Raw genomic sequence first — 16,110 nt, 5'->3', positions numbered from 1 at the left:
TCAGGAACCATGATTCCCTAGTCACTATGTTCCCAATGACTGGAAAACTATCTAGTCTTTTCGTAGACTGGGTTAATTTTTGTTCAGTACATTGATAATATGAGTGAAGGAATGAATGAGCAAATGAATAAACACTGGGAAAACTTCTTTATCTATCAGCTGTGCACTAATAAATATGATACAATTTGGATCAATACTGATTTTCTACAAACTCCTCCCCCTCCCCCCAGTACTGGGAATTGAACTCAGGGTTGCTCTACCATTGAGCAGCACCCCCTACCTTTTTTTTTTTATTTTGAGACAGTGTCTTTTTTTTTTTTTTTTTTGACACCAGGGATTTTAACCCAGGGTGCTTAACACTGAGCCACATCTCCCGTCGTTTTTTTTGTTTTGTTTTTTTTTTAATTTTTTAAAAGAGAGTGAGAGAATTTTTAATATTTACTTTTTAGTTTTCGGCGGACACAACATCTTTGCTGTATGTGGTGCTGAGGATTGAACCTGGGCCACACGCATGCCAGGCGAGCGCGCTACCGCTTGAGCCACATCCCCAGCCCTCTCGTTTTTTGTTGTTTTATTTTGAGATGGGATCTCGCTAAATTGCTAAGGCTGGTCTTGAACTGGTGATGCCTCTGTTTCAGTGTTCCCAGTAGTTGGGATTACCAGCATGTGCCACTGTAGCCAGCTCTATCTATCTATCTATCTGTCATCTATCATCTATCTATCTTTGCTGCTGGGGATTGAACACAGAGGTACTTTTACCACTGAGATATATCCAAGCACTTTTTTTTAAAAAGAGAGAGAGAGAGACAGAGAGAGAAAGAGAGAGAATTTTAATATTTATTTTTTAGTTTTCGGCGGACACAACATCTTTGTTTGTATGTGGTGCTGAGGATCGAACCCGGGCCACACACATGCCAGGTGAGCACGCTACCGCTTGAGCCACATCCCCAGCCCAATATCCAAGCACTTTTTACTTTTTATTTTGACACAGGGCCTCACCAAATTGCTTAGGGCCACACTAAGTTGCTGAGGTTATCCTCAAACTTGCTATCCTCCTGCCTCAGCCTATCAGGTTGCTGGGATTATAGGTGTGTACCACCATGCCCTGCCAGGCTTCATTTATTTTTGAACAAACATTAAACATCTACGGAGTGCCAGCAGGCTTTATGCTAGACCATTTGTCATAGAGCATTGAAGAGCAATAGGAACTAATCTAATTTAAACTGAAGGAGGATCTTGGGGATAGTTTTCTGGAGGAGGTAGAGACTTCAGGGCCTGAAGAGAAATAAAGCAGAGCTTTGAATCAATGTCTGGAATGTCTGAAGAACTAAAAAGGGAAAGTATTTTGTTTTGTTTTGTTTTGTTTGTTTGTTTACTTATGTTGCCCAGGCTGGCTGAGAATTTGTTGTCCTTCTGCAATACAATTTGGATCAATACTGATTTTCTACAACCCCCCACCCCCGCCCCAGTACTGGGAATTGAAATCAGGGTTGCTCTACTATTGAGCTATAATCCCCAGCCCCTGGGCATGGGCCACCATACCAAGTCTTTAAAAATGGATGTTTTTCATCTCTGGTTGTATACAAAGTAGAGTCACACTATTCGTGTCTTCGTACATGTACTTAGGGTAATGATGTCCATCTCATCCTACTGTCTTTTCTATCCCCTTGCCCCCTTCCTTCCCCTCCCTCACCTTTGCCTTATCTAGTGTTCATCTTATCCTCTCATGCCCTCCCCAACCACATTATGAATCAGCATCCTTAAATCAGAGAAAACATTTGGCATTTGGTTTTTTGGGATTGGCTACCTTCACTTAGCATTATATTCTCTAACTCCATCCATTTACTTTCAAATGCCATGATTTTATTCTCTTTTAATGCTGAGTAATATTCCACTGTGTATATATACCACATTTTCTTCATCCATTCATCTACTGAAGGGCATCTAGGTTGGTTCCATAGTTTAGTTATTGTGAATTGTGCTACTGTAAACATTGATGTGGCTGTGTCCCTGTAGTGCTCTATATGTATAATATGAATTGTAATAAATTCTGCTGTCATATATAACAAATTAGAATAAAAAATTGTAATAAATGGACATTTTGGATGAGAGGTCTGAAGGTATTTATTGAGAATCCCTTAGAACTCTGTATGTGCACTAGTTCTTGTTGGTTCCATATTTCGGATAAATTTGGTCTCTCTTTCCCCTCCACCGATTAGAGAAATTCAAGCTCTTACAATGGGTTTTGAATTTCTGAGCAGGAAACTAGTCAGTTTTTCTCAACCAAGTTTTGTGAGGTATGTTGGGGGATAAGGAAAAGAATATTCATTTACCAGGCAACCATCTTCTGTTTTAAGTCTTTGCTGGGGCTGGATGAACTGTATGGGTCTCACATAGATTCCTTTTTATTTGAAATATGTACTCAAATTAAGCCACCTTGTTTAATGAAACCTTGTTTCATTTCATTGTCAGTCTCTACCATTGTTACTCTCTTTATCCCATTAAGTCAAGTGGTATATTAAGTACTTGCTGGGTACTTAGAAATTCTGGGAGGTATGAATCAGAAAATAAGACGTAGGGGGGATGGAGGTGTAATTCAGTAGTATACCGCTTGCTTAGCATGAACAAGGCCCTGGTTTAAGGCCCTGGGAAAGATCCCCATCACAGTGCCCCCCTCCAAAAAAAAAAAAAAAGGAAAAGGAAAAGAATGTAAAGATGTTATACAGTGCTGAGACAGGAATTTGGGGATAAAGAAAAACATACTCAGTCTCAAACGAAGTGCCCAGGAACCACTGAAAAGCAGGAAATGCCTATGAACAATTCTTAACTCCTAAATTATCCAGTCAGTGCCCTTGGCCTGTGCCCTTGACCTTTGCACTTGTTTGTTTAAAGTAACACAAGAGCAATGTGCAAGTGCTGGAGAAACTGGAACAAAATTGTGTAACTCCACACTGACTCCACCTTTAGTGTAGCCCCTAGCAACCATCCCACTATAAATATTAACACCCCACACCAACAGGTTGTTGTTTCTCCCTCTGGAGATAGCCCACATTTGCCCTTGAATGTGTCTCTGCTTTCCTAAATAAACTTCTAGGTCTCTATCTGGTATGTGCTGAAATTCTTTTCCATCACAAATGCCAAGAACCCCATGGTTCCTGAGTGGAGCATCCCTTCTCTCCAGGAACTCCTCAGACCTTTCTTCAGAGAATTCTCTTCTGTGGCAGAGCTAGATTAGATGACAAAGAGTATATCACAATAGGAAGATAGAACAAATGAAGGTGTGGCCCAATAACCAGAATAAATTTCATGAAGTAGTACTACTAAAACTAAAGGATCTGACGTTGTTCCAGATCCTAAAGCTTTATTACTGTATCTGATATATTTGCTGTTACTTTATTTTGTTTTCTATGCAACTTTAATGATGGAGGACAAAAAGACCCACTTAGACTACTTCCCTATAGACCTACATGTTTGTTCTGGCATGAATCTTCAATATTTTAATGTTTCCATACACATTCCATTGAGTAAACAGCTCTTCAAACAGCATTCCACCTTAAAATGCATTAAGCCTTCCTTTTTTCCAAAGAAATGAAAAATCTGAAGCCAAAATTCACTCAAAAGCACTGTTTAAGTGCCTGTAATCCCAGCAGCTTGGGAGGCTGAGGCAGGAGAATCATGAGCTCAAAGCCAGCCTCAGCAATTTAGCGGGGTGCCAACCAACTCAATGAGACCCTGTCTCTAAATAAAATACAAAATTGGACTGGGAATATAGTGCCAACCAACTCAATGAGACCCTGTCTCTAAATAAAATACAAAATTGGACTGGGAATAGCTCAGTGGTTGAGTGTCCCTGAGTTCAATCCCAGGTACAAAAAAATAAATTTAATTCAAATGACAAATTGGGAATAGGAGCAACTAAGAAGGTGATTCATAGTGATTGAAGGTTCCTGGTGACCTTTGTGTCTTCATCTGTCTGCAACGAATAATGGTCTCATGGAGGTGTTTTAAAGTGTATAATTACACCCTGCAGTGAGTCTCTCAGACTTGCTTCCTCTACTCACTCTTTAATAGGTATTCAAAATGACACAGCTCCAGTAGGTTTTCCTTGTTCTCAAGTTACTACTACATTCATTATTTACTACTGATAATAGGTACCTTTAAAATAGAATGTAGCCCACCGTAGTAAGGACCACTAATCCTTTGAGCTTTGGAATTCTTAAAGTCTTTCCTTTGGGAGAGTACAATTTTCCAGATCACTCTTCCTTCATTTCTCAATTTTTCCACTTAACTTGGCTCACTCATCTTTTCTGTGACAGCTACTCCTAAAGATGATAAAAGATCAGTTCAATGGCTTCCTTGAGATCATAAAGAATGCTTGGAGTAAGGATGCAAGCCTGTAATCTCAGTAACTAAGGAGTCTGAGGCAGGAAGATCTCAAGTTTGAGGCCCATCTAAGAAATTTAGTTAGAGCTGCCTCAAATTTAAAACAAACAAACAAAAAGGACTGCAAGTATAGCTTCATCGTTCAGTGGTAGAGTGCCCTGGGGTTCAGTCTTTGGTGCCACCAAACCAAATAAAACAAAACCCGAAAATCTGAAAGAGGTCCTTCTTTGCTTTGCAAATACTTGATAATTTCTTGTTTGCTATACTTATTCCTCTCCTTTCCTTCTGTCCCCTCCCCATTTTAACTGGAAGCATGCACAGCAGGTGAAATTCTTTAGGTGACTACACGGCAGAAGAAAACAGATGCTGAAATCATAATGTTCAGTTGTTGAGCTGATAAAGGAAAGGGGCTGGGAAACCAAGCAGAAAACAAGAGGGGGGATAACAACATATTGTGATGACATCCCTGACTCTCAAAAGGGGAAACCTGAAACAACAAAGCCAACTGAAAAAAAGAACCATTGACCCTTAAGCTAGTCTACCTTCCTACGAACTCCTTTTGCCAGTTTGCTATTTGAGAGAAGGGAACAAGACAATGCAGTATCCATCCCCATTACAAGGAAAATTAGGTCATGCTTACATCTCCTAATAAACTCGGATCCTGATAACATCTTTTTCCTTTCTTTTTTAAATTTTTGTGTTATGCTGGGGATGGAACCCAGGGTCTTTCACATGCTATACAAGTGCTCTACCATTGAGCCACATCCTCAACCCTTTTTTGACATATTCATGCTCAAGCAAAGCATACTGCCTGCAAATGTAGCTCCGTGATAGAGTGCTTGCTTAGCATGCATGAGGCCTTGAGTTCTATTCCCAGCATAGCAAAAGAACCAAAACAAAATGAAGCATACCTTTTCTGATGGCCTAAAGAATCTGAATGTTTGGTTCCAACATGGAGTATGAAATTGAATGTGAGACTGTGAGTATAGATCAAGCCTTTTCCCTAAGCTAGATTTGAATTTTGTCCTTTATCAATGTGTGACAATTTTGATAAGAGTTTCAGGCAAAAACATTCTTTTCTTTCTCCCAGCTCCCAAGATCTGTCTGAACTCCAGGGATTGGGGTGTGGGGGAGGATTTCCTTGAAGCAGTGCCCATTGATAGGGGGCTTTATTTATCATCACCAAAATACAACTTTACCAGAGTTGGTCAATTTTACTCTTTTACTCCACTAGCAGGAAATATTTTTCTTCAAATGGAGAAGAAACACAAGAGGGCATTTTCCCTTCTTGAAATACTGTAGCACTGCATATGTTTCTCACTCTAAGTGCAGAAAACTTTTGAAAAGTGTCTATTTATACAACATATTTGAAATGACAAAATTTAAGAGATGGAGGACAGATTAGTGGTTGCCATGGATTGGCGAGAGGTGGATGGAAGAAGGTGGGTGTGGTTATAAGAGACCAACAGATGCATTTTGTGTGTGTATGGTACTGGGGGTTGAACCCAGGGTCTCCAGCATACTAGGCAAGCGCTTTATCACTGACTTACATCCCCATCCTTTTAAATCTTTATTTGGAGGCAAGATCTTGCTAAAGTACCCAGATAAACTTGATGATCCTCCTGCTCAGCCTCTCAAGTGCTTGGGATTACAGATGTGCCCACCATGCCCAGCTCAGGAGGATTCTGTATAATGCTGGAACTGAAATCTTGATTGGTGGTGGACATATGGGTTTTGTACAAAATTTATATAAAAATAAAATTGAGTTGGGTATGGTGGCACATTCTGGTAATCCCAGTGACTCCAGAGACTGAGGAAGAAGGATTGCAAGTTCAAGGCCAGCCTCAGCAATTTAGCAAGACTCTGTCTCAAAATAAAAAGGACCAGGAATATAGCTCAGTGGTGAGTGCCCCTGGGTTCAATCCCCAGTGTCAACAAACAAATAAAAAATAAACAAAGAGATAAACAAAAAAATCAGTAATGTGCCTCTGGGTTCAATTCCCAGTACCACCCCATATACACACACAAAACACACAATTCTTCTCTAGGTCCCACTCAAACAGCAGAGGCAAGTAGACATACAGTTCTATGGCTGAGACAAGAGAAGAAAGCTGGACCCTAAGAGAGAAGATGGCTCTGAGGACTGAGTGACTGTGAACCAAAGTTTAATAAACCAGAAATGTAGAAAAAAAAACACTTAATATTCCTATATAAAGGATTTAGTAAGAAAGACGTTGAATGATATAATATTGTTTATTTTTAAATTTTTTTCAAGGTGTCCTCAGGCATCATGCAATCTACCACTGAATGGCATCCCTAGCCCTAGCCCTATTTCTCTCTCTCTCTCTCTATACTAGGCAACCACTGAGCTACATCCCTAGTCTTTTAATTTTTTTCTGGTACCAGCAATTGAACCCAGGAATGCTTAACCACTGAGCCTATCCTCAGCCCTTTTCATTTTTTATTTTGAAACAGGGTCCTGCTAAGTTGCTTAAGGCCTCACTAAATTGCTGAGGCTGCCTTTGAACTTGTAATCCTCCTGCCTCAGCCTCCTGAGTTGCTAGGATAACAGTGATGCACCATGACACCCAGCCTGGCCTATTTTTTTAAGTTATTAAAACCTTTTCCAATTAAATTATTCTATGGAAGTCAAAAGTGAAGTAATTCAGGTTGAATCAAACTAATAAACTTGATATAGAAATGAAAAGAATTTCAGGTCAAAGTCGAATCTCTTCTTAGTTTCCTACTGGTATAATAGTCAAGAAAGACTAGGTGTGGCTGAATAATGAAAAAGGCAAATACTGAAAGTCCAACTATTGTACAGAGTCCTGGCCTAAAATAAATTCTTTTAAATAGCATCCTGAAGGCTCAGCATGATGATAGTTTCCATCCCACAAAGAATTGAGGGATATTATTCAAGCAAGAAGTAAAATAATTTCATTGAGACTGAATTAGGTATTCAGCATTAACATAAAGTAGGAAAGAGCTCATGACCCAGCAGACACAGGATTAAGATTACCAAATTGGGAGCCAGATTCAGTGCAACATGTGAAATGCCAGTGACTTGGGGAACTTAAGCAGGGGGATCGCAAGTTCTGAGACAGCCTCAGCAACTTGGCCAGACCTTAAGTAACTTAGCGAGACCTTGTCTCAAAACATTTTCTAAAAAGGGCTGGGGATGTGACTCTGCACCCCTGTTTCAATCCCCAGTACAAAGAAAAAAAAATTACCAAGTTGGGGAAAACACAAGGGAAATGGAAGGGCTGCTCTTCTAGAGGTTTATAAAGACATGTGGGCAAAATGGAACTGTCAGGTCAGGTGCAGTGGCACATGCCTGTGATCCAGCCACTTGGGAGGACGATTGCAAGTTAAAGGCCAGCCTTAGCAACTTAGTGAGGCCTTAAGCAATTTAGTGAGACCCTGTCTCTTAAAAAAAAAAAGGCTGGGGATACGGCTCAGTGGTTAAGCCCCCCCCCCCCAAGTTCAATTCCAGGTACCCCATCCCAACAAAAAAGGAACAGTCACACCAGGTATGGTGGCACATGCCTGTAATCACAGTGGTTTGGGAGGCTGAGGCAGGAGGATCATGAGTTCAAAGCCAGCTTCATCAACTTAGTGAGGCACTAAGCAATTCAGGGAGACCCTGTCTCTAAATAAAATACAAAATAGGGCTAGGGATGTGGCTCAGTGGCTAAGTGCCCCTGAGTTTAGTCCCCCATTCAAAAAAAAACACAAACAGTAAGATATACTATCAAAAATTAAAGGGTAGGAACTGAGGTTGGGTGGCTCAGTGGTAGAGTGCTTACCTAGCACAGGTGAGGTACTAGGTTTGATCCCCAGCACCACATAAAAAATAAATAAAATTAAATTATAAAAATATATTTACAAGTAAATTAAAGGGTAGGGCTGGGGGTGTGGATCAATGGTGGAGCACATGCTTAGCATACATGAGGCCTTGGGTTTGATTCTCCAGAACCACAAAAATATAAGTAAATAAATAAAAGGCTATACTGTAATTTGTGTGTGTGTGTGTGTGTGTGTGTGTGTGTGTGTGTGCGCGCGCGCGCGCGCGCTGAGATCAAATTCAGGGATTCCCATATGCGAAGCACACACTCTACCACTGAACTATATCCATAGATCTAAGTAGTAATTTCTAATGAGCCAGAAGAAAGATAGGTGGAAGGAATTGAAGAAAATGTTATTGAAAGGGAAAAGTGGTACAGAACTAATGAAGGGTTCCAGATCCAGAAACAGCCAGCTTTAGTACAGAGAGGATTCTCAGATCTCCAAGGGGCTGAGAAATGATACACAAAGTGAAAAATACATAAAACTTAGAAATGGCCCTAGATTGTAAGAAAAAATGAAAAGAAAATAATAAGAACCTAGAAAGTGAGGTTTTCAAAAACGTATTATACAGGAACTGAAAAGAAAGTCAAGCACACCTGTAACCTCAGTGACTCAGGAGGCTTAAACAGGAAGTTTGCAAATTCAAGGCAAGCCTGGGTGACTTAGCAAGATCCTGTCTCAAAATAAAAAATAAAAAAGGTCTGGGGACGTAACTCAAAAGGTTAAAGCACCCCTGGGTTCATTCCCTAGTCCTGTGGATATAGGAAGGAGGAAGAAAAAGAAAAAAAGGGGAAAGAAAATCTAACTATGTGTAACTTGGCTTTTTGAAGTAAAGTTTACATTGGTCTACAACCAAAACTGGAAGTATTAATCCAATCACAGTTTCATGGCCAATGAAAAACCCAGAGTCTATTATTTCAAAAACAAATGAGGCAGCTGGGGATATAGCTCAGTTGGTAGAGTGCTTGCCTTACCTTGCATGCACAAGGCCCTGGGTTCAATCCCCAGTACCACACACACACACACACACACACACACATAAATAAATCCTGTTTTTGAAGCACCCATGTTGTGTTACTAAAAAAAAAAAAAAAAATGAGGGCCGGGCAGGGTGGGTCATGCCTGTAATCCCAGCAGCTTGGGAGGCTAAGACAGGAGGATCAGGAGTTCAAAGCCAGCCTCAGAAATTTAGCAAGGCTCTAAGTAACTCAGTGAGACCCTGTCTCTAAATAAAATATAAAATAGGGCTGGGATGTGGCTCAGTGGACAATTGCCCCTGAGTTCAATCCCCATACCTACCCACCCCCCAAAATGAAGAATTTTGATGGGAGTTCTTTCTGCACATATATTGTCTTATATAGTATACAGTCATATGAAAATCCCTCCTTCCTCTCTGTTCCAAATATGTTATAATTCCTACTGCCTGTCAATTTCATCAGACAGACTAGAAGGTAAGTACTGTGGCTTACTTTTTCTAAATCCCAAGTGTCTGGCATATGCTAGGAACTCAGTAAATGTTTGCTTTTTAAATAAGTGAACAGCAAAGCAAACAGCAAAGTGAAAGGCAACACTAACCTACCCACTGGACAGGCAGCTAAATTCTGAAAGTGTTTCTCAGTATTCTTTACATGATGGCATTGAAGGAAACTAGATAATGACCTAGTAATTTCTTTGAGGAAGTTTGGTAGAAAATAGTTCACAACTGAAAAGAACAATACAGGAGAAAAACAATTCCTGTACAATGTTCTAAATGCCATCTAGCCAAAGTTCCTCCTTAAATTACAAATGGTGACAACTTTTCTCTTCCAGATTACCCTTTCATCAACTACTCTCTGTTATGCACCTTCTGTTTTTCCTCTAACCACACAATACCACTTGCCATTCCTGAAAGAGTCTGTACACTCTCACTCCTCTCCACCTTTGCTCATAATATTCCTCTGCCTGGAACATAATATTACCTTCCTAGAGAATCACTATTCATATCTTCATTGCTAGCTTGTCTTACTTACCTTCTAACTGCATAACAAACTTCTCCCAAACTGCTGAGAGACTTCCAATAATGTGCTTTATTTATTATTTCTCAAGATTCTGTGGGTTAGCTGAGCAGTTGTGCTGGTCTTGTCTGAGCTCACACATGTGGCTGCTGTCAGCTGGTGGGTCATCTGCCCTGCCTCACTGAGATACTATCACAGCTGTTCCTCTCTCTCCACATGGCTTCTTTCCAGAAGGGTAGCCTGGACTACTCTATGTGGCAATTGGGTTCTGAGAACAAATGTGGAAGCTGCTAGTTCTCCTAAGGCATGCCTGTGCTCAGAAATCCCAGGATATCCCATCTGCTGCTTTTTTTTTTTTTTTGGCACTGGAGGTTGAACCCAAGTGCACCTGTACCAGTAAGCTACATCCCCAAGTCTTTTTATTTTTCATTTTGAGACAGGGTCTTGGTAAATTACCAAGGCTAGCCATGAACTTGAGATCCTCCTGTCAGCCTCATGGGTAGCTGGGATTACAGGAGTGAGTCACTGTGCTGGCACATCTGTTGCATTTTCTTGGTCAAAGCAAGTTATATGGTCAGCCAAAATTCAGGGGGAGGGGAGCCAGTGTGGTGGTACATGCCTGTAATTCCAGCAATTTGGGAAGCTGAGATGGGAGTACCCAAGTTCAAGACCAGCCTCAGCAAATTAGTGAGGCCCTAAGCAATTTAGCAAGACTCTGTCTCAAAATAAAAAATTAAGAGCTGGGAACTTAGCTCAGTGGTAAAGTGCCCTTGGTTCAATTCCCATTACAAAGTAGAAAAAAAATCAAAGGGAGGGGAAACAAACTCCATCCCCTGATATAGGAATGGCAGAATCACATTGAAAAAGGCAATGGACACAGAGATAATTTACTGGGAGCCATTTTTTAACAATCATATAGGTGGGGGAAAAAAGAGAAAAAAAAATCACGGAGTGGTGGCGTACCTCTTTAATCCCAGCAACTCTGGAAATTATGGCAGGAGGATTGTAAGTTCAAAGCCAGCCTCAGCAATTTAGCAAGGCCCTCAGCAACTTACATGGACTCTGTCTCAATATAAAAAAGGGCGCTGGAGTTGTGGCTCTGTGGCAGAGCACTTGCCTCGTACATGTGAGGCACTGGATTTGATCCTCAGCACCACATTAAGAACTTAACAAAATAAAGATATTGTGTCCATGTATAACTAAAAAAATCTTTAAAAAAATAAATAAGAACTGGGGATGTAGCCCAGCGGTACAGTGCCCCTGGGTTCAATCCCCAGTACCAATCATCATCATCATCATCATCATCATCACCATCATCATAAACAACAAAATATACACATATGAGAAACAATCATAACAGCTGAAATGTCACCAACATTTTCATTTGTGATATATATAAAATATTCCTCACACTGTCTAATTGCTTGTTCCTATGTCTGTTTCCCCTTCTATACTCTTACATGCTTCTGACATCCAAACACCTGATGAAGGCAGGAGTTTAGGAAAAAGGTCCACAGTGTAAAAGGGTAGCTTTTGGTAGTCACAGGGAAAGCTATACGTGGGAGATTAATTTGGAAATGTATTTTGAACCCAGATCATGGAGGACCTTGAATGCCATGCTATGGAATTTGCATTTTATTTTGTCACCACTTAAGTGTAAAACAAGAACAGGGTTAAGGATGTAGCACAGTGGTAGAGTGCTTATCTACCATGCATGAGGCCCTGGGTTTAAACTACATTTGAACTACATCCCCAGCACCACAATTTTTTTTTTAAAGGAAGAACAGAATGTATTCTTTCTACAAATTTCTTGCCCAGGTGAATGGCAGAAATAGGAACATATACCCCCTACCTACCTCATTCATCTAAATGGCTTCCAAGTTATGTCTATCACAATCCATGAATATTTCTTGATGCTGTTCAATTTTTCCATCTCCACTACCACAGCTATAGTTCAGGGTCTTGTCATTTCTCCTCTAACCTATTACCACAGCCTCTTAACGGGTTTCCCCATATCAGTCTTGCCCCCTTGACAGTACTCCATACTTTACCAAAATCATCTGCTGATCTTAACCCCCTGATTATAAGCTTTCATGGATTCCTTTTGCTGTCAAGATAAAGTTCACAGTTTTAGCAATAATTACAACAGCCCTCCATAGTTTGGCCCTTGCCAAAATCTCCCTCCACCACCCATTGCCCTGGCCCTCACCCTTTATACTTTAATAATACCAAACTTCTTGACCTCAATTTATGCTCTGCTTCCTTTTATCTGGGTGCCTTTGTCCCTGCTAGACTCCCTTTTTAGTACTTATTACCCCTGTCTCTGGCTGAGTTTTTTTCCCAAGACTCAATCTCTAGGAATACTTCCCTGATTTCCTTTCAGTCTGAAACAGGTATATCTCTTCAGTGCTGCCACAGCACCTAGTGCTTCTTGCTTTCATAGTAATAATTGTTTCTGCTCACTCATGTGATTCTCATACCAACTGCATAAGGTAGATTCTTATAGTGGCAGTTAGTGACCAAGCTGGGTTTTGAACCTTGGTGCCTGGCCCATGGACTTACTCTTGAAACTGCTCTTATTCAGGGATGGCACTCATTATGCTATACTGTAATTATCAACTTACCTGTAGGACTCTCCCATCCATTGTGAATTTCACTAAGAAAAGGAATTGGGTGACATTCATTTTTTTTCCTGTGGTGTAGGGGATTGAACTCAGGGCCTTGTGCATCTTAGGCAAGGACTCTACCACTAAATGTATCCTAAGCCCCACATATATTCTTTTATCATTAGAACCTAACACTTTGCCTATCACATCATAGACACTGTATAAATATAAGTTGAATGGATAGATGGATGAATTAATAAATGACTCCTAAAATTTATGAGCAATTCCTCTTGCTCTGTTGTTTTAGCCACCTTTTAAAGATAAAAATGCCTATAGAACTGGATGCATTCTTTGACTCAAATTTTATTAGGGAAAAGAACAGAGGACTGCTTGCAGGTTATAAATTTTCTGTTTACTGGTGGTGTGTCAGCAATTGAAAAAAATGCAAGCAAAATCATTTTATTAAGAGGAAATATATGATGGTGGGATAATGAAGGTACTAGATAATTCAAGAGTTCCTTCTTTCAACTCCTCCCCAATGAGGTAAGAAATGAAATCTATTAAAAGAAACTGGAGAGGGACACAAAGGATGTTTGAAAAACATAAGCTTGACAACAATGAAGATATTAATGATGCATAATAGTTGGGAGGATAGCTGAGTGGGGTATGGCCCTTGTCTAACATATGCACCAGGTCCTGGATTCCATCCCCAGTAACACACACACACACACACACACACACACAACAACAACAACAACATACCAAAATAACTTGGCTGTAGTGGAAATCACATAAATTTTTCATCCTAATAAAACTGAGTTTGGACCCAGAACCAGACCTTCTTGTACAAGTCATTTAGATTCTTGAACCTCAGTTTTCTCATGTATGATATGGGGATAATAATAAGTACCTTAGGAATATGTTTTGAAGTTTAGAAATGAGGCACTGTGCCTAGCTCAGTGCTTGATATAGAACAGGTGTTCAGTGAATGGCAGCTTTGCTCATTTAGCATTTATTTGGCACTTTATGTCTCAAAGCTTTCATATTCAGGAATAGAGAAAGAAAATAGGCCATGCAAAGCTGCAGTATACTGTGGGAAAAAACATTGGGTTTGAAATTGAACAGATCTGGGACTAATTCCTGGCTCAGTTATTTCTGAGCTGTGTGACCAAAAGCAAATTCCTGCTGGGCACAGTGGTGCACACTAGTAATTCTAGTTACTCAGGAGGCTGAGGAAGGAGGATCATAAGTTTCAGGGCAGGCTCAACAACTGAGGGAGACCTTGTCGCAAAGTAAAAAATAAAAAGGCTGGGGATATAAGTCAGTGGTAAAGCACCCTTGGGCTCCCACTAGCATAAAATAAAATAAAATAATAATAAATAAAAAAGCATATGAAGAGCCAGGTGTGCTGGTATACAGCTGTGATCCCAGCTATTTGGGAGGCTGAGACAGGAGGATTTCAAGTTTGAGGCCAGCATCCATAGACTTGAGGTCAACCTGGGCAATTTAGCAATACTCTGTCTCAAAATAAGAAATAAAAAGGGCTCAGTAGTAAAGTATCTCTGGGTTTCATCCCCAGTACCCCGGGGGTGGAGGTAGGGAAACATATGAAGTACTCTGGAAAATATATAATATAAAATATACCTCAGGTGGCTTCAATGATACCTAGATACTGAAAACAGGGTGTTCAAATGTGTGCACTAACAAAAATTATGTCCCTGATTTGCAGAAGTGAGTTTTGGACCCTGAATTATGTCGGTTTTCTCCAAAATATAGCCACTTTGCAAAGTTCTGTTTGCATAGACAATTGGCCTCTTGCCATAGTGTACCTATCTCAGGGATCCCTATCAAAAGGCAATAATTGGTTTGGGGATGTAGCTCAGTAGTAGAGCATTTGCCTAGCATACTTGAGGCCCTGGGTTTCATCCCCAGCACCATAAAAAAAGGTTCACAACTTTACATACAAAATAAAAATGAGCTTAAAACTTTACATCTGGTTTTCCTTAAAACTAGTTCTCTCTCATCAAAAGGGCTACATAGGTGGTTGTGGGTACAGCTCAATGACCTGAAAGAAAAAAATTTGCATACATTGTATTTCTAGGTAGATAAACTTCAAATGAGCACAAGGTTGTTTATTAGGGGATTGTAACAGTTAATAATGAAAAGAAACAACCTCTATGTCCATCAATAAAGAAATGGATAAATAAGATGAAGTTTGTTCATTCAATGGAACACTATACAGTAGATAAAATTCATGAACTAGCATGTGTATCAACATACCCAAGGTTACATGTGCTGTACCACTGCACTACAATCCTGGTTCTTTTTAAAAACTTTTTAATTTTGAGATAAGTTCTCACTAAATTACCGAGGTTGGCCTCAAACTTGTCATCCTCCTGCCTCAGTCTCCAGGGTAGCTGGGATTATAGGGGGGGTACCCTGGTTGAGATTAACATTCGAATTGATAGAGTAAGTAAAGATGATTGCCTTCCCTAATGTGGGTGGGCCACATGTGTCATTTGAAGAGCTTAAGAGATCAAAAGGTTGTCCCTCCCAAGGATAAGGGAAAAAAATCTTCTTACCTGATTGCTTGAAATAAGACATTACATTGGTCTTTTCCTGTCTTTGGACAGAAATAGGAAATATCAGCTCTTCTTGCATTTCAAGCCTGCTGGCTCTCAGTTTGGAAATATACCATTGGCTCTTCTGGATTTCCAGCTTGCCAACTGCAGATTTTGGGACTTCCTAGCCTCTTGTGATCCTGTGATCCAGTTTCTTATAATAAATAAACTAATGAACACACACATACATACACTGTTTTTTTCTTTTTCTCTGGAGAACCCTAACACAAAGTTTTAGCTTCTTTCTTTTGTACTGGGGATTAAACCCATCCCTAGTCCTTTTTATTTTTAATTTTTGATACAGAGTCTTGCTAAATTGCTGAAGCTGGCTTTGACCTTGTGATCTTCCTGCCTCAGCCTCCAGAGTGGCTGAGATTACAAGTGTATGCCACTGTGCCCAGCTAGCTTTATCTTTTTAATGTCCTGATTTTTAAAAAGGGGAATGGATTCGTGTATTACATTTATCATTAACTCTATCTTCAAAGAACAAAAGTATGGGGGGCTGGGGTTGTGGCTCAGCGGTAGAGCACTTGTCAAGCACGTTTGAGGCACTGGGTTCAATTCTCAGCACCATATAAAAATAAATAAATAAAATAAAAGTATTGTGTTCATTTGCAACTGAAAAAATATTAAAAAACCCCAAAAGTATTCCAAGTACAT

The sequence above is a fragment of the Marmota monax genome, unplaced genomic scaffold, assembly GCF_021218885.2.
Source record: "Marmota monax isolate L192 unplaced genomic scaffold, Marmota_monax_Labrador192_F-V1.1 WCK01_AAM20220418_F8-fsc00054, whole genome shotgun sequence".
Classification (NCBI taxonomy): domain Eukaryota; kingdom Metazoa; phylum Chordata; class Mammalia; order Rodentia; family Sciuridae; genus Marmota; species Marmota monax.
The sequence above is the reverse complement of the archived record's forward strand: the minus strand, read 5'-3'. Positions refer to the sequence as shown.